The sequence below is a fragment of the Lissotriton helveticus genome, chromosome 2_1, assembly GCF_964261635.1.
Source record: "Lissotriton helveticus chromosome 2_1, aLisHel1.1, whole genome shotgun sequence".
NCBI classification, from domain to species: Eukaryota; Metazoa; Chordata; class Amphibia; order Caudata; family Salamandridae; genus Lissotriton; species Lissotriton helveticus.
In genome coordinates this window covers 2,014,685,029-2,014,708,201 of record NC_136059.1, presented here as the reverse complement: position 1 = coordinate 2,014,708,201, position 23,173 = coordinate 2,014,685,029, and positions in this window count along the sequence as shown.

The following is a 23,173-nucleotide window of genomic DNA, read 5'->3' as shown; positions in this document are numbered from 1 at the left end:
TACATGCACGATTACTGTCAAATTTATATCCAGAACAAGATGTTGTGCCTGAGAATATTTTTCAGAAAATTACTGAGAAGAAATCTGGAATATGTTTGATGCCAACTCTTGCAGAATGTGCCAAATTTAACAACAAAATGTTGCATTTAGAAAAGCAAGAGATTGTGAAACTGGAAGCTATTGATAGAGTAGAGCATATGGGATCAACAATTATTTTGTCTGAGAATCTGAAAACAAAATTGGATTCATTAGAGAAGAGTATATCTAAAACTGCAGGTTTTGAAAAGACTCTGAATGTGTGCTTGAACTGCCGTATAATTTTAAGAAGGAATTTACATGTTGAAAGAGGTCTGGTAAATGGATCAATGGGTAATGTTGTTGATTTTGTAAAATACAGAAATAGAGATGGAATTGAATTTTTAAAAATTAAATTTGATGGCATTGAGGAAGTACAGCTAATTGCTCGTTGTTCTGCTAGATTTTTGCTTGTAAAAGACTTATATGTTCGCCGTAAGCAGTTTCCTGTTTGCTTGGCATATGCAGTGACAATCCATAAATCGCAAGGTTTAAGTGTAGACAGTGCATTGGTGAATATTGGCAGTTCTGTGTTCAAGGAGGGTATGGCATATGTGGCATTGTCACGAGTTAGAACTTTATCGGGATTGTACTTGATTGAGTGTGATGTCACAAACATTTGTGCGGATCTAGATTGTGTTAAGGAATACAATAGGTTAAGAAGAGAGTATGTGCCACATTTGCCTCAGTATCCTTTGTTTGAGAAACGTGTGGTAGGCCGGAAACGAAGAAATGAGAACAATACTGGGGAGGTTAGCAAAAAGACAAAAAGTCAATGAACCTAAAATTACAAGCAGAAACAAAAAGGATTCTGTTGAAGATGTTGTTGGTTTTCAGTTTGAAAACAGTTCTGGTGTCAACTGCTATGCTAATGTAGTGATTAATGTTTTGTTTTCTCTAAAAAATGTAAAAGAAGAGATTGTGGTCAATTCTGATCAAAGATTTTGCAGTTTGTTAAATTCTGTGTTAGAGAAATGTACCACTGATAGAAGAAACATAGAAAGTGTGTCTGAAATTCGAAATCTGTTAGACAGATGTTCAGGCCAAACACAATTCTCTCAAAATATTCAGCAAGATTGTCAGGAGTTTTTAATGTATATGCTTGATGTATTACATGCTGAAGGTGTAGATGTAGATCAGCTGTTTGGGCTTTCTTATCAATGGCAGCATGACTGCGAGAACTGTATGGTATCAAGTACTACTAGTGTAGACTCAGAAAGATTTATATATTTAACTTTGCCAGACAGTAAATCAGTCTCCTTTAATAAGCTAGTAAAAGCAGCTGATCACAACATGGAGTGTAGCCAATGTAAATCTGAAATGGCGTCCACATTATTTATACGAACATATGGCCAGTACGTCATTTTAATGTTCCAACGATGTAGGCCTGATGGAACAAAATTGACAACTTTAATTAAAAATTTTGTAGCTTCGCAGTTGTCAATATCAGGAAGGACTTTTGTAACTGCAGCAATTATATATCATGACGGCCCTTCAATAACATCAGGACATTACACAGCTTATTTAAAGTCTAGAAATGGCTGGTCATTCTGCAATGATTCTGTTTTAATTTTCAAAAAAAAATTGCCGTATGACCTTAAAAACTCTTACCTGGTGTTTTTAAAACCAAAATTTTAGGGAAATAATCTCGGGATGTACTCTGTGGAATTTCAAGAAGTTCTAATGGCTCCTACACAATTTGGCCTTGAGGATAAGTGTAGTTCAGAGACATAACTTCTAACCATAAGACTGGACATCATGGAGAAATAAGTGCACTTTGAATGAGTTCAGAAAAACTGTTTCTTTTTATAAGCTAATTGAAGCAGCCAATCAAAACATGGAGTAGAGGGAATGTAAGTCTGCAATGCTGTCTACTGTTTTACATTGCTTTGTGATTAAAAGTGATGTAGAGAATTAAATAATTGTAGTAGTCATAGAGTTAGTGTAAGTCTGCTTCATAGTAAGCAGTATCAGTGTCATAGGAAATGTAGAACATGACTGAGCAAGAAGGGGAAGATATTACTATTCCAGGATTGTGAAAATGATCTTCAACATTTTAATTCTGAAAGTTGCGGAAATGCGAAAAGACGGGATTGGCTAACAAGAAATCCAAGAGTTATACATGGCTCTGACAAGATTTGGCCTTGTGGAATCTTGTGGTAGAGAGCAAGAAGTCATTTATTGTATGTAACATGTTTTTAAAAACGATGGAGATTTTCTTTCAGAAAGTGGCGGGCTGAAAGTAATAACAGCACAACAGAGTGTAAGCTGTTCATAGGACATCCTTGGACGTCATGGAAAGTAAGTTAACTTTAAGGAGTTCTGAATTTTGATTTCTGATGTTGTATGGGTTTTTTAAACACAATCATTTTGATTGTGTTTTTTTTTCCTCGCTGTTACATGATGAATACCTTCAAGTCACTGTTTTTAGTGAATTTTGATACATTCTGAGAACAGCAAAAATAAACCATTTAACATGTATAATTAATTCTGTACTGTTTGCATTTATGATGTATATGTAGAACTGTGTAGGAGGCATGGAGAAGGTGAGGCTTCTGTAAGTGTCAAAGTTGTTGCATGCAGTGCTGCAATTCTGCGTATTCTTTCATATGCTAGACTACATCTGCACAATGAGATACCTAAGCAAAGGAAACACAAGTGATGTGATTGTGAAATGAGCAAAATAAATTGCATGTATTTCAATTACATCACCTGTGTTTCCTATCATTACGAATCACATTGTGCAGATCAAGTTTAGGTCTGTCCAGGGAAACATAGGAGGTTTGGACTTTGTTGAAGATTGCAGTGGACATGACTCACTTCATTGGTAGACCTTCACATGTATTATGTCCTCTATTCTCTTCAACAACTCGAAATTTCATCTGCAACCCTGAGTAGGCCTCACCTGAAACAAAACTCTGGATAGTAGACATCTTATTGGCATCCTGAAGCAATTATTTAAAATTTTAGTGTCTTGCAACACTTTTCTGAAACAACAGCAATGCAAAATATGCACCATGTTTTAAGATAGGCCTCACTTCATCTGCATCAAGATAGTGTTAGTTTAAAATGTATATCTTTAGGACTGTGTAGCTTCTGTAAGTGTCAAAGTTGTTGAAAAACTGTTTGTCCTTCAATCTTTGCCCTTGTCTTTTGTAATTTTTTAATACATGTTTTTATATTTTTCAAATGTTTGTTCTCTCTTTCATAGATTGAAAGTATAAAAACAAAAAGTGAGTAATTTAACGACAATTATAAGGTAAATATTTTGTACTCTTTTCGTTACATTTCTATCACATTGAATTACTATTAGTTCCACAGCTTCATTTCTTTAATCCTCAGTTTCCTGCCTTTCCTACTTCCCTCATTCCTTTCTCTATTACCTACTTACTCAACTCCTTCCACTCTTTTTCTCAGTCCCTCTCTTCTCATAGTTCCTCACTCTTGTTCACTCACTCCGTCTCTATTACTCTTAGTGTCTTTGACTGATCACTGTATCACTATTTGTTCATAATGCTTTCTCTGTGTAGTTGAAGCACACTAAGTGGCATATTATGAATACAGCCAATAAAATTATTGCTCTTTTTATTGGCAGAAAACTGGTGCAAAAGCGGCTTTAGCGGCAGTTTTCTGCCGCAAAAGCAGCTTTAGCGACACATTTCTGCCGATAAAAGCTGCAAAACTTTTATTGCCTATGTTGATAATATGCCCCTATGTTATTTACATTAGGGCTATATTGTCCAGTATAACAATCAAAATTGCTCTCCAAAGACACCAGGCAAAGCAGACGCTCCCTCAAACAGATCACCAAGCGCAATTTACCCTACTTACAGCCTAGCCTGTTCTCTGTCGAGACTTTAGCAATCTTTAGAGCACAAGATAAGATCTTTTCACATGGAAGAGTCAGACGTATTGCAATTCTACTTAAGAAACAAGCATTGGCATAGACAATAGGTCTCGCCTTTGGGACCTTATACATGTTTAGCCATGCAACAGTTGATGTTGCTGCACCAAGGATATTATGCTGCATAACTAAATACTTAGAAGGTCCCAAAGGCGAGACCTATTGGCTATGCCAATGCTTGTTTTTCTTTCACTTCGTTATCTATTTTGTTTTTCACAATTATACCCTCTTCTGTCTTTTCTTCGGTAAATAGATCTATTAAACAGTATCTCTTCTTTACTCCCTATAGCTGTCTTTCTTTTAACATCACTCTCTGTTTACTTTCCTTATACTTACACTTTTTTTTTTTTTTTTTTTTTTTTTGGTTAGCTCCCGGTCCGCGTACCGGGAAGCTAACCCGGGAGCGAACCAAAAGAAATAGAGCTTGCCAGAGTGCTAAACATTGTATCAATTTTTTTTGAAAGGGAAGGTAGTTCTGAAAAGAACTTTTTTTTAAATATTTTTGTTTTATATTTTTTTTGTATTTTTTGAACATTTTTTGGTTTTTTTGTATTTTTTGAACGATTTTATATTTTTTTTGGTTTTTTGGGGGGGGGGGAAACAACAAAAAACAGGCGTTGAAAAGGGCTCAACAGGAGCAAAAAAAAATTACTGGGGGCGGTTAGGGCAATCATGGTGTTCATATGCAAGGTTGAGTGCATTGATGCTCATGTTGCCACAAGCTAATAATGCACGACAGCGCATACATAAATGTATCATATGCCCAAAATTTGGTTGGATATTTGGCACAGTTTCCCGTGCCTCCTCTGGTGTTAAAGAAACCGATGTTGTTGGTCTCGCCACAGGAATTGGTCTAGGATTGTCCATCATATCCCTTAATTCCGCCCGGCTGTAATTTAGGGGATGTTTCCTCGTCATGTGCCTATGCATGGTGTGATTACCATAACTGTATTTTTTGTCCGTCCCTCTGGACAATTGTTCCTTGCATATGAGGCATGTTGCGTACCTGGCATTGACCTTTTTTTGGCCAGGAGGGATGGAAAAAAACTGCCAGATGAAACTGGCTTTCTTTCTTGAAACCCGGGGCAACTCTTCCAGGAATTGTGGTTGTTCTCCTTCCTCATCCATTTCTTCATCTTCCTCCTCAGTGTTGGTAACCACCTGGGGAGGTGGTCCTCTCTTCCCATGAGGAGGTGGAGGTGGTGGTGGGGGTGCACCAGCTGCAGCAATCAATGAAGCCATTTTCACACAAGCAAAATAGGTCTTCCAAGAAGCAAAATAGGTCTTCCTCTCACAATAATGAAAGTCAGAGTGAGGAAAGAAGGAGTGGTTTTCATCATTTGGAAAAAACAATACTTCTCAACCAATGAAAAGTGTTATTTTTAGGTCACCTGACCTAGCCTTCCATAATTATGAAACTAAAAGTGAAATGAACCAATGAAAAGTTTTATTAACAAGTCACATGACCTCTAACGCTCATGTTACGCGCTGCGGAACGCTCCCCGGTTAGCTTCCGGTTCGCTGCGCTTCGCGCCTCGGTCCGCGCCCCGGGACACTTCCGGGTGCGCTAACGCGATACGTCACAAGACGCATTTCGCGGCAACGCGATACGTCGCGCTTTCGCGCCGCGGATCGCTTCCGGGGAGTTGCGTTTCGCGCCTCGGTCCGCGCCCGGGGCACTTCCGGGTGCGCTAACGCAGTACGTCATAAGATGCATTACGCGGCAACGCGATACCGTCACTATGTTGATTTCTTACCGGTTCGCGGACCGGATCGCGGAATCAAATTGAGCTAACGGGAAGATTCCCGGTTCGCGGACCGGGAGCGAAACAAAAAAAATATTTAAAAAAAATTATTAATAAACATATAAAATATATTTTTGGATTTAAAGAAGAATAAATTTTACAGCTATAGATATTAGCTTTTAAAAAACCAATGAAATTCATTGAAAAAACCATAGGTTATAGACCATATATAGTTAGGAATTAGCATTTACAAAACCTTGAAAATTCACTGAAAAAACCATAGGTTATACACCATATATAGTTAGGAATTAGCATTTAAAAAACCTTATTTTACTCACACAAAACCATTGAAATTCCATATATAGTTAGTTGTACTAACTATATATCGCGCACCCGCAATCCACTGCTGATCATGTCACATATTACATCATTCATGACATGGTCAGTGACATCACTGATGACATCACTGATGACATCTCAAATGACATCACTGATGACATCACTGATGACATCTCAAATGACATCACTGATGACATCACTGATGACATCTCAAATGACATCACTGATGACAACATCCAGTGACTGTATTTTTCTGTAAAGTTAAAATATGTCTTACATATTTAAGAATGAGTGGATGTATAAATGTCTGGATGAAGGATTTAGTAGGTGCATGACTGACTGTATGAGTGAGTGATTAAATGTGTCTCACTGAGTGCATGGGTTAGTGACTAAACTGTCTTAATTTGTGCATCATTATGTCTGTTGTTCTGTAAACTGCAGCATGTGTTAATCAGTAGCTATATGATTAACTATATGGGTTATTGATTGGTTGCCCAAGTATTTGTATGGGAGACTGAGTGTGTGTGTGGGTGGCTGGGAGGTGTATGACTCTGTGCATAGATGTGTGAGCAGTTGATTCACTAGATGTATGGGTTCAAAAGTGCATGTGGAAACAGCTGTATGGGTGGTTGACTGTGTGCATGAGTGTATTGCTGAGTGAATGGATATCTCAGTGCTACATGTCAAAGTAAGTACATATGTAAAACACAGTACATGTGAGAGTTGACATATATAAATAACTGTGCATAAGAGCCAGTGAATGTGTGAGTGGCTGTATGGATCATTGTGAACTTGTATCAGGGATTGTATAAGAGAGTAAATATGTGTTAGTATATGTTTGAATAAGTAAGGTGTGTATAACTGTATAGTTGAGAAAATGGAGGTGTGATTGATTCTTTGCATGACTGACTAGGTGTGTGTGTAACTCTATGGATGAGTGACAGTCTGTGAGTGTCTGTTTACACTTACTGTATCTAAGGTTATATTAGAGTCTGAAGAGCTTCATCGTATTATCACATGAATGATGTCATCAGTGATGTGATCAGTAATGTCAAATGAGATGTCATCAGTGATGTCATCAGTGATGTCATTTGAGATGTCATCAGTGATGTCATCAGTGATGTCATTTGAGATGTCATCAGTGATGTCATCAGTGATGTCACTGACCATGTCATGAATGATGTAATATGTGACATGATCAGCAGTGGATTGCGGGTGCGCGATATATAGTTAGTACAACTAACTATATATGGAATTTCAATGGTTTTGTGTGAGTAAAATAAGGTTTTTTAAATGCTAATTCCTAACTATATATGGTGTATAACCTATGTTTTTTTCAGTGAATTTTCAAGGTTTTGTAAATGCTAATTCCTAACTATATATGGTCTATAACCTATGGTTTTTTCAATGAATATATATATATATATATATATATATATATATATTAGAGCAAATTGCGCAAGCGCTTCAGGAGGGCTCACCGCTTCATCCGACCCTCCGGTCTGTATTTGGCTCCTCCGCAATGTTCACAGGTTCCCTTGAATTAAAATTGGGTCCGATGCGTTTCGGGGCCACAAACGCCCCTTCCTCATGGACTATGCGCCGTTCAACATCAAATTCTCTTCACGCTGGTCAAACGCGTTTTAGTTTGAACAGCTGGCGTCGTCCTCCCTGAGTGGGTGGAGTCTGGCAACACCGGGACTCTTGGTCAACGTAGTCCTGTGAAGTGAAATAAAATAGTAACCTTAAGTAGGCTGGCGTGTCTGCACTTTTATTACTGTCATTTAAGATCCTTAAGTAGGATGGGAGGGAAGCTGCGGGCATCACGCGGAAGGAGCTCCACTCTGATGGCGGAACATGTATCCTGTCCTAAGAGACTGAGGCGAGACCGAGCACACTCGCCTGTCAGCGCAACATCAATTTGAATAAAACGTGATGCCCGCAGCTTCCCTCCCATCCTACTAAAGGATCTTAAATGACAATAATAAAAGGGGGGGGCAAATTACGGGGGCAATTTTTAGAGCTATATTTCTATGACAGTATGTAAAACTTTCCGTTTTTTTTCCTGCATCAGTTGTACTCTCTACGCATGCGCAGCCTCGTTTGCAAGTGCACTTTATTTTCTTTTTCTTCAAGTTCGTCAAGCAAACCTCTCCTGATTTTAGGTATTAAATTTGCCGCTTTCTTTTCCCGGGTCATGTGTGTCATCCGGTGCTATACTTTTGTAATATATTAATAAACATATTGTATGTATATTTATTTGAAATGTAGTGTTGAGGCGCCAAACGTTTATTACATACTCCGTCCAACCGCCATTTTAGTAGTTTTCCTCTGTTATTTTTAGGATACCTGTTACTTTCATTTTACCCTGCGCATATTTTCTCTGTGATTGATGAGATTTCGTGCCACAGATACCACAGTGTTTGTCCTTGGCCTCCGATATTATCAGACTTTGTCACACGTATACCTAGAAACTAATTTGAAGGACGTAAGACACAGGCATTACAACACGTGTTGTTGTAAAAGCATGTGTGGAAAAGCGATATGCGTGCTAATGGTTTTGTGGTGACGATCACGCGTGCTTATGAACCGGGTCTGGGCGTGGTGGAGTCTAGGGTACCAGGCGGAGCGGCACGCAGCTGCACTCATACAATATAGAAGTAATATAGGATTTTTAAAACTTAAAAAAGAAATATTCCATAATTATCCTAGATTAAGTCTTCTATTAGTATGTTCATTAAATACATGAATATATGTTTTTAAACAATTGATAACATTTGCGTCTTTTTTGTACGGGGCACCGTACATGACGTCGCACGGAAGATTTGACGTGACATGTAATGTCAAAGGGTATTCCTAGCGAATGCTGAGAATGATTAACAGTACAAACTATGGTGTGATCACTCTCTCACTGTCAAATCAGAGCACAGGGCGCGCTATGAGAATGCTTAGAAGTGGTCACTCATTGGAGATCCAATTCAGGTGTGTGGCTTATCCACAGTATCATAACGTTATTTTTTAACCTGGTTAAGTTTGAGGTTTGCATGAAATACTATGCTATAGGCAGATATGGATGTTTAGGGAGCGCTTATCTGGACGAAGCTTGGTTATTACCATTTACATATAGGTGTCTGAGGGAGGGAAAAGAAGTCTATGTGAATGGCGAGGATTGCACAATAGTACCAGATCACTGTTTAATTTGTAGACACATACAATTGCATGGCTCTTGTATACAAGATGTGCCTAATTTGGACTGAGTTTTGAAAGGTAGTCCGACACCTGCTATCATAACAACGTTCAGTTTACTGGAAACGGGAGTTATTTTCTTTGAAATAATGGAGATTGTTGTGCAATGTTAGCAGGCATCACTCACATGATTACGGTAACTGAGCGTGTGGTTCGATTAATAAAAAGTTGTGTTAACTCCTCTGCATGGGAAGCTGGATGTTTCCATCTGGCTGTTGATTTCGACCTTGAAAGCAGAGTCAACCAAATGAGTCGTATAAGAGCGCTATTGTCCCAAAAAGAAGTCGCTCTTATATCTGGTACAGAAACATTTGTCCTTCATGTAGCAAACAGCCACATAGAAGTGCATGATTTATTAAATACAGACGTGCTCTTGAATTTTGGGGAGTTAATTTAGAGTATCTTTAAGATGTCCTTGACTACAGGGTTACCTTAGTTTTTTAAAGTTAGAAGCAGTGGCCTTTTGACTTCTGTAGAAAGTATATTTGGTGTCTTTTTGGGATTTTTTCATTCGATTTTTTCCAGCATCTTTGGTGGATTGCGCTTAATACTCGCATTAGTTGCCGGTGTGCTTTTATTACTTTGTTTACATAAATATGGATGCAAATCCTGCAGCAGACGATAATATGTCCCGGCTGTTGCTGCTTCGCAACCGAAAGATTAGTTATTACGGTGCGCTGCCTTTGGCTACATTGAGGGCAGCTTATGGATTATCGTTTCGATTTTCCTTTTTCACATGCGTTCAACCTGTGTTCCATTGCCTGAGCTGTGATTTCGACTGGGCCCTGGATTTGTGTCTCTACAGTACGGTGTATCCCAACGCAGATTATGACCAGCTGATGAGCCCATTACTGGTTAATGACGTGCTCTGTTCTGGCGGCGCTTAGCAGCGACACATGGAATAATGGGACGTTGGAATGTTTTTGCAGCGGCGCTTGAGTTCTTGGCACGCAGTTACATTGAAGATGACCCGAGTTTTCCTCCAATGGTGATAGAGTCTCCGGTCCTTGAGGAACATGTATGCTCATTCCCACTATTGAACTGGATGGCTGAAATGTTTACCTTTAGCATTATAGGATGCTTTTTCCGTTTGTATTTCATAGAATAGTAACAATGCTGACAACCTTGTTTCTGATAATATGTTTGGTTGTATTTTCTATGGTACAGTGCATGAGATTATGGCGTTAGAAATAAACATTTCAAAGTTGCATGTGTCTTTATTTACATCTTGTTTTGGACTGGTGTAAGACTATATTGAAAGAGTGTTTTTGTTATCCACTTTACTTCATGTAATCTAAGTTGCATGTTCTGGGTTGACTAGTCATTGGTGTTTTTGCTCTAGGGCGAAGAACCAATGAGTCACTGATTGCTAGTGTGGTAGGGGGTTTGTGTAGTAAGGGGGGTTTTGGTACACCGTAATTCACTGAGGTCCTAAGTCTTTATGCACAGTTCAGTGTATGAGCAGAATTCCTGGAACAGTAGTTACAACAAAAAGGCTCGATAAAGGGCTTGCACTTTGAATATGAATATAAAATAGAAGAATAGTTGATAACCACAGCTAAGGGATGCAGCAATTAGATGTGTGTATGTGTGGATGATGTGTAGATTGAGTGGAAGATGAAAAACATGAAAAATAAGAAAGGTTGGAAAGACGCAAACTACCCACTGCATTGTCAGTGAAGTGGATCTTTGGATTTCCGGGTCGTTACACAGATAGGGTGTTGGATTCCGCAGTGGGAGCAAGAGAAACTAGTACCACATCTAAGGAAGAAAGCTAGTGCATAAAGTGCACACGGTAGGGCAGATTTGCAAAAAGTGCACTTGCAAACAAGGCTGCGCATGCGTAGAGAATACAACTGATGCAGGAAAAAAAAACGAAAGTTTTACATACTGTCATAGAAATTTTGCTCTAAAAATTGCCCCCGTAATTTGCCCCCCCCGGGACCTAATAAACAAAACTGACTTCTAGGTTTTTTTCACCTTTTCCACCGCGTACAAGTACTTCATGAGTACCCCGCCATTTTTTTTTTTAAAAATAAAAATTGAGCCTAAAGATCCATGTACCACCCCCCTGACCAAGACTATAGGGTCAGAATGCTTCTACCCTGCCCCCTTTCCTTATTGCTCAACTTTGTTTTACTGTTTTCTTGTGACTTGGCTCTCGCGACAAACAAGTTGGCTGTCAACATTTCCTGTTTTAGAGTATTGACAACAAATCAGCATGCAGCTCTTGCTCGTAATTGTACGTATTTCCATACGCGTACGCCGCGATTTTCCTTCAAAAAAATAAAAATAAAAAATAGAGCCTAAACATCCATGTACGACCCCCTGAGCAAGCCTAGAGGGTCAAAATGTTTCAAGCCTACCCCCTTCCCTTATTTCTCATCTTTGTTTTACTGTTTTCTTGTGACTCAGTTCTAGCGAGGCACAAGATGGTCGCCAACACTTCCTGGTTTCGAGTGTTGACAGACAGTTCACAGCCAATCAGCATGCAGCTCCCGCTCGTATTTGAACAGATTTCCGTAAGCGTGCTGAACTCCGTCTCTAGATATCGCTAAGATTTTACTTGCAATTTTTTCAGAAACTACTGAACGGATTTACACCATTTAACAAAATGCACAATCTGCAAACAGAACTCTACCTCTCTGCCAAATTTCGTGTAATTCCGTTCAGCCGTTCGGGCTGTAGCCCTGGCTAAAGGTCCCCATGGAAAATTGAATGGGGAAAACACCTTTAGGGACCCCCTTTTTTCTCGGCCCCCACTTGACGATTCACCCCCAAACTTTCAGGGAACGAGCAGAACTGAGGAGGCCATTTTCTTGGAAAAATTCAAGAAGATTCGTCCACCGACGCCAAAGTTATTCCAAATAGAATGATGTTGATTTCCTATGGAAACTAGGTCCTAACAATAGCTACCTACTGGCGACCGCCAGTGGGTTATATATATTTTGAGCTCACAGGTCCACCATTACTCCCTTCACTCTCGACTGGGTGCTGTGTACGCGGGGACAGACTCCGCGTGGAATTTGCTTCCAAAGCTCAATCGCACAAGAATAATGCAAAAGCACTCTCAGGAACGCTGTACCCATAGATTTAATGCGGGTTGCATCGACATCACAACACGCGTTTCGGCTTGCTGCCTTTTTCAATAGTGATCGCCGCCGTACTGTGGCAAGTATTGTGATGCAGATGTAACCCGTTTCCGAGAGTGCTTTTGCAATATATATATATATATATATATATATATAATATATATATATATATATATATATATATATATATATATATATATATATAATGTAGGAGTAAATTTACATATGTAGATTTATTCATGTACAAATCTACCTTTGTGAATGAGCTCCTGGAACAAACTACGCACAAGTGCTCCCCTTCCAAGCTAATGAAAACATTTCTCTTTCTGTGAAGTGAGTCTAGGACTTTTTCATGTGCTCTCTTTGTTTTGTTACATTCATTTTATTTTGTATGTGCTCTGGAACTAAATAAGTCAACATGCAGGTAGGTGGTGCATGGACTCATCAAAATATACCCTTATTACTCTTCTTTTATAAAATGTGTTGACCTGTTGGTTTGTGAAGGATCAGCTTGGTCTAGAGAGTCCTTTGCTATGTTAGGACCTGGGAAGCTCATTGAACTATATCCACGGCACTAAAGAAATCACATGACGATCAAAGTAATGCATTATTCACACTCTAGTTTGTGTACTGTTTTAATCAAATAGGAATGTGCAATTGCGGGTCAATATGAATGTCTTCAATAAAGGATGGTTTCTGATGTCTCACCTTGATATGGCACGAAAGGGTGTTTGATTCTCTTGTAAACAGAAGAGCACTTTTTCCTATGATAATTCAGCTTTCTGTTTTTAGACGTACTAAAAGGCCTTAAAAAGTTGTGGTAAATTAAAATAGAGCGGACAGCATATGCAAAAAGAAGGTATGCATAATTATATAAGGCCAGCATAATGTATTTTATTTACACTTAAGTTGTTTTTAACACCTTCGCTGTGGCGGCAATTCGGCCGCAGCGCTAGGGGGGCCACGCGGCGCTCCCATGCTCGTGACGGAACCGCTCCGTCATGAGCCTCGGGCGCGCTGTGCTTGTGACGGAGCGGTTCCATCACGGCCCTGCCCGCTCAATAGAACGCGCCACGCAGGCGCGAAATCAGCGCCGCGCAGGCGCGCCGAGCGGGCCGTGACGGAACCGCTCTGTCACCAGCACAGCGCGACCGAGGCTGGTGAAGGAGCGGTTCCGTCACCAGCATGGAAGAGGTTAAAGGGAAATTTTAGGAGTCGAACATTCATTTGACTTTCTTTGTTCCATACCTGAGGGGTGGTGATTAGGGCCAATGAAGAAGGGTAGAGATGTAATAAGCATTTATTAAAGTATTTGCCAAATCTTGCTTCCTCAAGACCAGTACCTTCTCGTTCATATATTAGTTCTTCTTGACCATCTCCTGACGATGATGAGGAAGAAGCAAATACCTCAGGATAGGCAACAACTGGGTTGATGCAAGGAGTAGTTCAGCAATTTTTTAGACCAAACCTGCCTGTATAGCGTATTTATTCTGCAACACAGAACTACTATAGTGGCATTTAAGAGATACTGATTGGTCAACTGTTCCATGATTATTGAGTCCCCTCTATACAATCTTTGAGACAAAAAGAGATTCTGCATTCCTTAACTGTAAATCCTCTGTTAGTAAACCTTACTCGGCAGAACGTAGCAATTTCTGATGATGCTCCAGTTTATGGTCCAATAGATGTAATGTGAAATTAGCTCTAAAAACGGCATATGCAGGTTTGCCTTTGGCTACAAGTTAAGAGATATATGCAAATTATGCTTCATAGTCTTTAGTTCAAGATTTTTAGTTTCTGTCTAATGTGATGCAAGTGTGAGAGGGCAGTTCCCAAATTGTAGCATAAAATGGAAGTACAACCAAAATGTTTAACTGATATTATGTTGAATAATTTAAAAACTTTAACAGTGGCAACAGGTCGAGTGGTTGCAGAGTGATGTCACTCTCATTTGAGAGGATAAAGAGTGAATTCACCTCAGAAGTCATGCTTATATAAAATGCAAATGTTGAAGACATGCTTGAAACACTTGTACATGGGTCATTTTAAAACCATAAGCATACGCAAACATTTTTAAAAAATTATAGGTATTCAGATAGGCAGCTTGTACAACATGTACATTGGCTCACAGGAGCGAGGTGAGAGAGCAGGCTCTGAACTGGCTTCAGCCCTTAATTACAGCCCACAGTCATGCCTTTTTTAGCCCTCTTCAGATCTTCCTCTAAGTATCTGTTGTGTGGAGTCCCACAATTGTGATCTATGGGTCAATCACTGCTTAATCTTCACGTGCCCCTTTGATTGATTCGAGCAGGGGGTTACAGCTCATGTATGGGGAGAGGAGTTGACCTAAGGGCTAGGGCAATTGTCCTCGAATCTGGGGAACTGGGTTTGAGTCTCGGCAATGATGATGAACATCCTGTGATTCTAGGCAAATCACATAATATCCCTGTGCTTAACAAAATGTGTCCTCATGTAACGCAACTGGTGAAATGTAAAGCGTTCTGATACCGATACCTTTGGTTCAAGTTCGCGCTATATAACACTCCGTAAAATAAAAGAAAATGCATGTGTTAGTCCAACAAAACAAAAATAGTTCTGAAAATGGAAGGTAAAGCAGAGGCTATTCGTAATATCATCTCTGAGAGTCACAAAGCTGTTGATGAATGTCCACTGTTTGTCTAAAGATAGACTATGACCGCCACCACTCCTTAACTCAACGACTCTTCTCCTTAGGTTTTGGGAAATTGGCTGTTTATACCTCCCAAAGGAAGCTGAAGGTTCAGTTTTTGGTTATGAAATGCACCTATCACTCAAACGTAGCTTTAGCCAGTCTAAATTTTCCAATGGCACTATTTCCCATTGATGAACAAAGTGGGAGTTTGCGGCATTGGGAGGGGACATGGCGGCTGCACGTTAGCTGCTAGCTCCCGGAGCTCACGCACCCGCCACTCGATGATCTGAATTCAGGGGAGAGAAAACCTACGAGAAAACCCATGAGTCGATGGCGGAGATTGAGACAGTTACTGCCGGAGGAAAATTTACTTTCTAACTTGAAGCGCCCTCCCTTGCTCCTTACCGCTTGAGGCCGTGAACGTTCCCCAGTTGCGGCGTGATATGAGCCAGCCTCTATAGGCTAGCGTGGCCGGGAATGTGCAGAGAGGAGGTAGGGAAACGCCTACCTGCACCATCTCGCTGGCTGGAAGCCGCCCTGGAACTTTGAAGAGGACGCAAGGCGACCACGTGAGGCCACCTTAGGGGGAATGACGACAGAATCTGCATTAGCGGCTTCTTCCGTCAAGTGGTGGACGGAAGTGGTGTAGTCACGCAGGAAGGTTGCGGTAAGGTCAGCGACAGGGCTTTAAGTGGGGGGGGTCTGTGGGACCCCCAGTTTTTTTTAGAGGGTCTCGAAAGGGGGCTCTAGGGGGCTCTATTTCCGGGTCTCAAAGGTCAAAGGTAGGGTGAGCAGACGTCCCGGTTTTTGTTTGGTGTTACTAGTGTCGGTAACATGTCTTGATAGTGAAATACTGCCAATTTCGTTTTTCACTATTGAAAGGCTATCTTGTCCATAGGATAACATGGGGAATGCTGTGTAACATGTTTACCTGCATATCTTCCCATAACAGCAAGATGGACATATGGAATGTGGTATCCCTGAACTCAGGCGCGCAACACCCATTGGACTCCAAGGGCTTCAGCCCCCCCCATCATGTGTGGCAGCCCGGGATGAGACGCTTCCCGGGCACACATACAGCTGCACCCAAGCACTTCACAGGTCTTTAAAAGACCATTTGCATATTAATGAAGAATTGTTGTTGTCTCACCCCTTCTAAGAGCCCCTGCAGCTCCACTCTGACTATTGCTTAAAGATTCAGCCCCCCCTGAAATTTTTTCTTAGCCCCGCCTGAAATTTGGCTCTAGTTGCGCCTCTGCCTGAACTCAGAATTTAATAACACATCCTTTAGTGAAGATGGTTTTTAAATTCTAAGTTTGGAAATAGCAAATGTTTTTTTAAAGTGTTTGGTATTTTATGGCTTATACTTAATAAACATACTTTTTTGACTATTTTATTATCCTTTGCTGGATGCGACTTCATAATTTTCCTAAGCACACAATGCTATTTATCTTGATTTAGACCACGCCCCTACTTGGATAGGCCACACCCCTTTTAGAAATGTGCTACGCCCCTTTTAGAGAAACCCCAGTTTTTTTTTCCACTTAAAGCACTGGTCGGCGAGGCAGCTGCTGCTACCGGTAAACAGGAGCGAGGCATCAGGAGAGAAACAGAGGCTTGGGGGTTATTTTCTCCACTGGAGCAGCACCTGCAAGGGATTGCAGCTCCAGGCTGTCAAACCTTCCAGTTCCCTATAAGTATACAGGAGGTTAACCCTCCTGTCGTTATTACATCACAGACAGCTGCCAGTGCAGTAGCCAGGAAAGGGCAAAAGGAATTTAAAAAAGCCACAGGGAGTGGAAGAAGTGCTAAAAAAAATATTAAAAATATCTCTGGCAGAATAGATAGTCTGAGGAACGTTGTAGAGCAATCCCAGGATTCGACCAGTACTGGGTTTATACCAGATTCCTCTTCTATTGCTGAACCAGCATCTCCAAGCAGTGACTCTGCCTTTTAGGTATACCAGGTTAAAGGGAGGTCCATAAAACCTAAGAGGCTAAAGAGTAAGTCAGTTAACAGCTTGGTTAGAGTGACTCTGTTGCTGTGCTCTTTTTTTAGGATCCAACCAGAGGTGCTGGTTATTAGTGCAAGAACTGAGTCTCCAGGACAGAGATCGGTAAGCCTAAATACCCCCATAGTACCAGTGTTTACATTAGATACGGTCTCTGGGTGCAGTATGGAATCAGAGACAGATATGGCCTCCCAACAACAAAGTGATCTAGGGGAACCTTATGGGGGTAAGAACGGCCTAAGTGCTGTCCCTTTGAGCGGTCCTTTTGAATCAGGCACAGTTACAGCTACACTCACAATCATTGACAGAGATTAATAGTAGTCCTGCTGGGGAGCAAGAGGTGGGAGCCCAATCAGTACCATCATCGTTATCCTTACCCTCAGGTTTGGAAGGTCTTTTTGTAACACTATCTGAGGACATTAAAAAGGGTTTTGCAGTATCCACAATGAATCAAGGGGAAATCAAAAATTTCTGCGAATCCTTAGAAAAAAGTAGATCTAATAAACTCCAGGACTGTAGCTCTTGAGAATACTGTTGGAGGATTGAAAGAAGACCTAGGGTGGGCAACGTCCGATATTCAATCGTTAAAGACAGGTCACGTCGACCGTATCGATATAATGGAGAGGCTTGAGAATAATGCATGTATAAATAACCTGCGCTTATTGAACATTCCAGAAGGCAACGAAGGATCCGACATCCGCTCCTACATTGTTTCCTTACTCAAGATCTCTTTATAGCTTGATGACTCTGAGGAAGAACTCAGCTGGGACATACAGAGGGTGCATAGAGATCGCTTTCGAAGCAACCCTAGTAGACCTAAACCCAAAAGAATTCTCATTAATTTTCTTACTTTCACCTTGAAGGATAAAATCCTTAATTCTGCATTGAAACTGAAAACAGTGCAGGCAAAAGAATTCTCGTTTGAGATCCGGTCTGAGCTCTTGAGGTACAATTTGGAGCAGCAGTGGGAGATGGGCAGGAGGCTGTAAGATTTTAAAAAACTAGGCGCAGTAGCCCAGCTAAAATTCCCGGCCTATTTAAAGGTGATGCACAACAACAAAATGAACAACATAAGATCAGTGCAGGAAGCGGATGAGCTGCTTAACAGTATTAGTAAGGGATGTCTATAATGGCTGAGTTTAGTTTAAGGAACTAGTCGGGGGTAGCATTGGGCCCAGCAAGGTTTCACCTTTTTTCTTCTTGCATGGAAGAATAGGCATAATTAGAGACTATAAAAGATTACAGAGACTATAGGTCAGTGATACCAATATGAGAAGAGAAAGAGTACACCTATTTAAATTTTACACTCTTTTCATTCGATTAGATTCCATGTGAGCCTGTCTCACATGAAATACAGATAGAGCAGCTTCTCGTATTTGGTCTCTCTGCATCCTTAGGTATTTTCTCTTTTTTTCAAGGTAGTGGCTGGGTGGGCACCTCCGGGATGCATTACCTGGACTTCATCTGTCCAGATAATTGGGGTAAGGGTTCCTAGAGGTCGGGGTGGGTCTGGGGAGGGCACTGGGTAGGGGTTGGAGTTGAGTGTAGCAAGAAAATTCAAAAATATCCTCATTCTCCTTCTTTCTTTTTTTTGTTTGTACTTATACGCATGTTATTCTTAGGGTTATGGTTTTGGAACTGAGCTGGTACAAATGCTGGTGTGGGTCGCTTCAATTCATACTCCCATCTTCTTCTGGGGCACTTTGGCTGACTTAACATGAGTCTTATACAGATTTGGTCTTGGATTGCCAATGGGCTGTGAACTAGACCGAGAAGGGACAAGATTATACAGTATCTTCAAGATTCACCGGCTCAGGTTTCGATTATTCAGGAGACACATCTTCTTAAACAGGAGATAGCCTCTCTCTTTAAAAATTAAAGATGGGTGGGCTCATATGTATGCATAAATCAGACAGCAAACATTAGAGGAGTCCTCATTATATTTAAGAAATCTGCCAAAGCGCACATTCTACAGCAACTGCTTGACCCAGGTGGCAGATGTGTTATCAGTAAAGTTATGATGAGGGAGAATCTGTTCACCCTGGTTGGTTATTATGTCCCTCTAGTCCCTCTAGTCTTAAGACCATTTTCCCTCATTTACTAGATCTTCCTGAACCGATAATCCTAGCTGGGGACGTTAATATAGTCTTGAACCCTGCGTTGGACAAAACTCCAAACAGTAGAGTATGATCCCTTCAAAATCTCGTGACTTTTTACTGGAGGCAATGGAACAATTAGCTTTTTTGGATATATGGAGAGAAAGATCGGGTCTGCAACCGAGTGTATCATTTTGAAACCATAAATATCAGCACCAATCTAGGATAGATTATGTGCTGACTCACTAAGAGGCAGAGTTAATGAAATTTCATATCTGGCCAACCCTGTTTCAGATCATTCAGGGATCCATCTATCTCTGGTGGGTGCACTAGCAGGGCCCGTCCAGAAATGGTCATTTGACCACTCCTTACTCCTGGAGGAGGAGGAGAAGTCCTTTTTACTACAAGAAACAGAATGGTTTCTGGAAACAAATCTGTGATCAACTTCAATGACTAATGTATGGGATTCTCTTAAAGCATTTTTGCGGGGGCACATTACCAGCAGGGCATGTTTTAGAAATAAAAGATATAAGAAGGAGGTATCTTCTATAGAAGGGAAGCTGAAGGCACTAGAGGCTGATTTAAATATCCAAGCCCCTCTTGAAATCCAGAAAGATCGGAAAGCTGAGTGGGAAAGGTTAAAGGGGCAGTTAGAGAATATTCTGCACTCTAGGCTTATGCGTAGATGGGAGGCCAGTAAAATTGCCCATTTTGAATATGGTGAGGGTGCAGGCAAGCTCCTCACATGGAAATCCAAAGTTGACCGGCTAAGGAATCATATTAAAGAGATTATTTAGTGGTAACGATACATTCTCCTCAGATGGGGAAATCAGTCAGGCCTTTCAGAACTACTTTCAGGATATCTATTGTGAAGACAAAAGTCTGGAGGCCCTCAGTGTCCAGAGATGGTTTAGGGATATCCCGCTTCCTTCATTGGGGTCTGATCAACAACAATTAGACCAGGTCTTCACTTAAACTGAGGTAGGGGAAGCCATTCAACGTTGCAAGAATGGGAAAGCAGCGTGTTCTGATGGCCTCCCAGGTGAGATCTACAAGATGTTGGGAGATAAGATCATTCCCAATCTCACGTTGCTTTTTAATCATGTGTTGGAGGCCGCTCTTGGGCTGCCAGCTTCATCGAACGATGCTTTAATAACCTTGATTTTGAAACCAGGGACATCTCCATCAAGCTCCAGGTCTTATAGACCGATATCATTGTTCAATGTAGATTATAAAATGTTTACTCCAATTGCTCAGACGTGAGTTCCCATGAGGCACAGGGTCAGACTGATTTGCATATGGCCATGTCTGAACTGGGGTGGCAGAGTGGGCTAAAGAACGGTGATAGATTAAACCCAGATCTGTTGACTGGGTGTGAGTGTTTGATTGGTTCAGATGCTCCATCCATCATTACCCCCTTTTGTACCACTTTGACCGCCATAAGTTGGCAGGGTATGCTCAGACGTGAGTCCCTTGCTCACTTTGCCACTGGATTCAAGCAAGCTGGGCTGAAGACAGCTGAAATGCCAGAAACCGGTCCTCGGAAGCTTGTTTCCGGTCCAGGGAAGACATGGCTTGGCAGTTCGGACTGGACTGTTCCCATGAGGCACAGGGTCAGACTGATTTGCATATGGCCATGTCTGAACTGGGGTGGCAGAGTGGGCTAAAGAACGGTGATGGATTAAACCCAGATCTGTTGACTGGGTGTGAGTGTTTGATTGGTTCAGATGCTCCATCCATCATCACCCCCTTTTGTACCACTTTGTTCGCCATAAGTTGGTAGGGTATGCTCAGACGTGAGTCCCTTGCTCACTTTGCCACTGGATTCAAGCAAGCGGGGCTGAAGACGGCTGAAATGCCAGAAACCGGTCCTCGGAAGCTTGTTTCCGGTCCAGGGAAGACATGGCTTGGCAGTTCGGGCTGGACTGTTCCCATGAGGCACAGGGTCAGACTGATTTGCATATGGCCATGTCTGAACTGGGGTGGCAGAGTGGGCTAAAGAACGGTGATGGATTAAACCCAGATCTGTTGACTGGGTGTGAGTGTTTGATTGGTTCAGATGCTCCATCCATCATCACCCCCTTTTGTACTACTCCAACTTTAGCAGCAAGATTAGGCCTTGTGGCAGGGGATGTCCCCCATTCAGATTGGAGGGGTTTCTTCAGGAATCAGCAGCTTTTGGACCTCACCTACAATTTTATTGGTGCTATTGATCTTGCTTCTACATATTCCCTCCCATTGGCACCCATGACTTTGGACGCCACCAAGGCCTTTGCCAGAGTGAACTCGATCTATCTGTCGAAGGACTTGAGGAAATTCAACTTAGGGGAAAAATGTTGTAGAATGGTCCACTTGATCTACCAGAGCCCAACGGCCGGACTTTGGTTAACGGGAATATCACGGACCCTTTCAAGAAAACAAGAGGGATCAGGCAGGGCTGCCCACTCTCCCCTCTCCTTTTTGACTCGTACATCGAGCCATTTGCTTAATGGCTTAGGGATGACCCTAATATTTAGCCAATTAAGTATGGAGAGTGAGAGAGGAAATTAGCCCTGTACGCTGATGATATTTTGGTTTTATCTACTAATTTAGAGTCAGCCTTCCCAGGGGTCATCAGTTTGGCCCGGGAGTTTGGTTCTGTCTCCGGATATGAAATCAATGCTTCGTAGACGGAGATCATGACCTGGAATCTTGTAGAGACCCAACATCATAGCCAGCTTAGTTCCAAAATGAGATATTTGGGAGTCTATGTGGTTCAGGACATCACTAAGATCGCCGATACCAACATGGCTATAGTGGCAAGAGACTTCCAGAGGCTAATGAGATCATGGGCCCTACTTCTATCTATTTTGGGCAGATTCAATTTGATTAACATGTCAATACTCCCAAAGATTACTTTTCTTTTCAACTGTATCCCCCTGTATTTTGAAAAAGCTATGATTGATAAGTTGCAGCGTGAAATTAATTTCTTTGTTTGGGTATCCAAGTCACCTAGGATTGCCAGGAAAAAGCTGAGGCGGAGAAGAGAAAAGGGAGGCTTAGCCTTACCAGATCTTCAGTTGTATGCCTGGGCTTTCCAACTCTCACACTCACGCATTTTATTAAGAATGCCAGTGAATACAGGTGCTGGATTGATGTTTCTGGGTATTCTTAGGGGTGGCAAATTATCAGAAGAGGGTTTCTTGTTCAAATTTGGGGATCCCAAGTTTTTTAAAAAGGTTAACCTGAAGGTTCCCCAGGGGGTGGCTAAAACTTAGGCTAAACTGTGGGGTTCGGTGGCGCGTGGGTACTTTTCCAGCTTGGCCCCCTTTGGGATTCTCCAGGAGCTCCAGAGTATTTAAAAGACATGTTTGCAAAATCTTAGAGAATCGCTAAGCTGACGGTTTGGGGAGACCTCCTCCCTGGAGGTAATCTTGTTTCCTGGGATCATCTTGTACACAGAGTGGGAGCAGGCCTTTCCTTATTTATATATTTTTAATTGGCAAGCTGGGTTTAATCCTACCCACAATTAAATTGTAAGAACGCAGTGTGTTGTGGTAGTGTTTTAGAACGCCAGCTTGTAACAAAACCCCCAGGGAGGGAGGACGTTTCTTTTTGGTAGCAATCTCTGTTAGAGGAAGTACATGGGGAATTCAAACCTAGCTAAGGAACTGTGGGGTGGCTCTCTACCTGCACAGGTCTGTGTTCAACTATGGATGTATTCTTGTAAGACCTTAAACAAAGTTGTGAAACCAGATTGGTTAAAAAGAAACCACCTGTTTACCATTCACAGGGCCTACCTCACCCCTCATAAACTGTCAAAAATCATCAAGGGGCCACCTGTAAGTTGCAAGAAATGTGGTCAGGTTGCTGCTACCGATATCCACATGTTCAAGGAGTGTCCATCTCTGGCTGCCTTCTGGGGAAGTGTTGACGATTTTTTAACAAATACCTTGGGTTGCCCTATCAAAATAGGTTTACCCCTAATTATATTCAGCTCTGCAGAAAAAGTTAC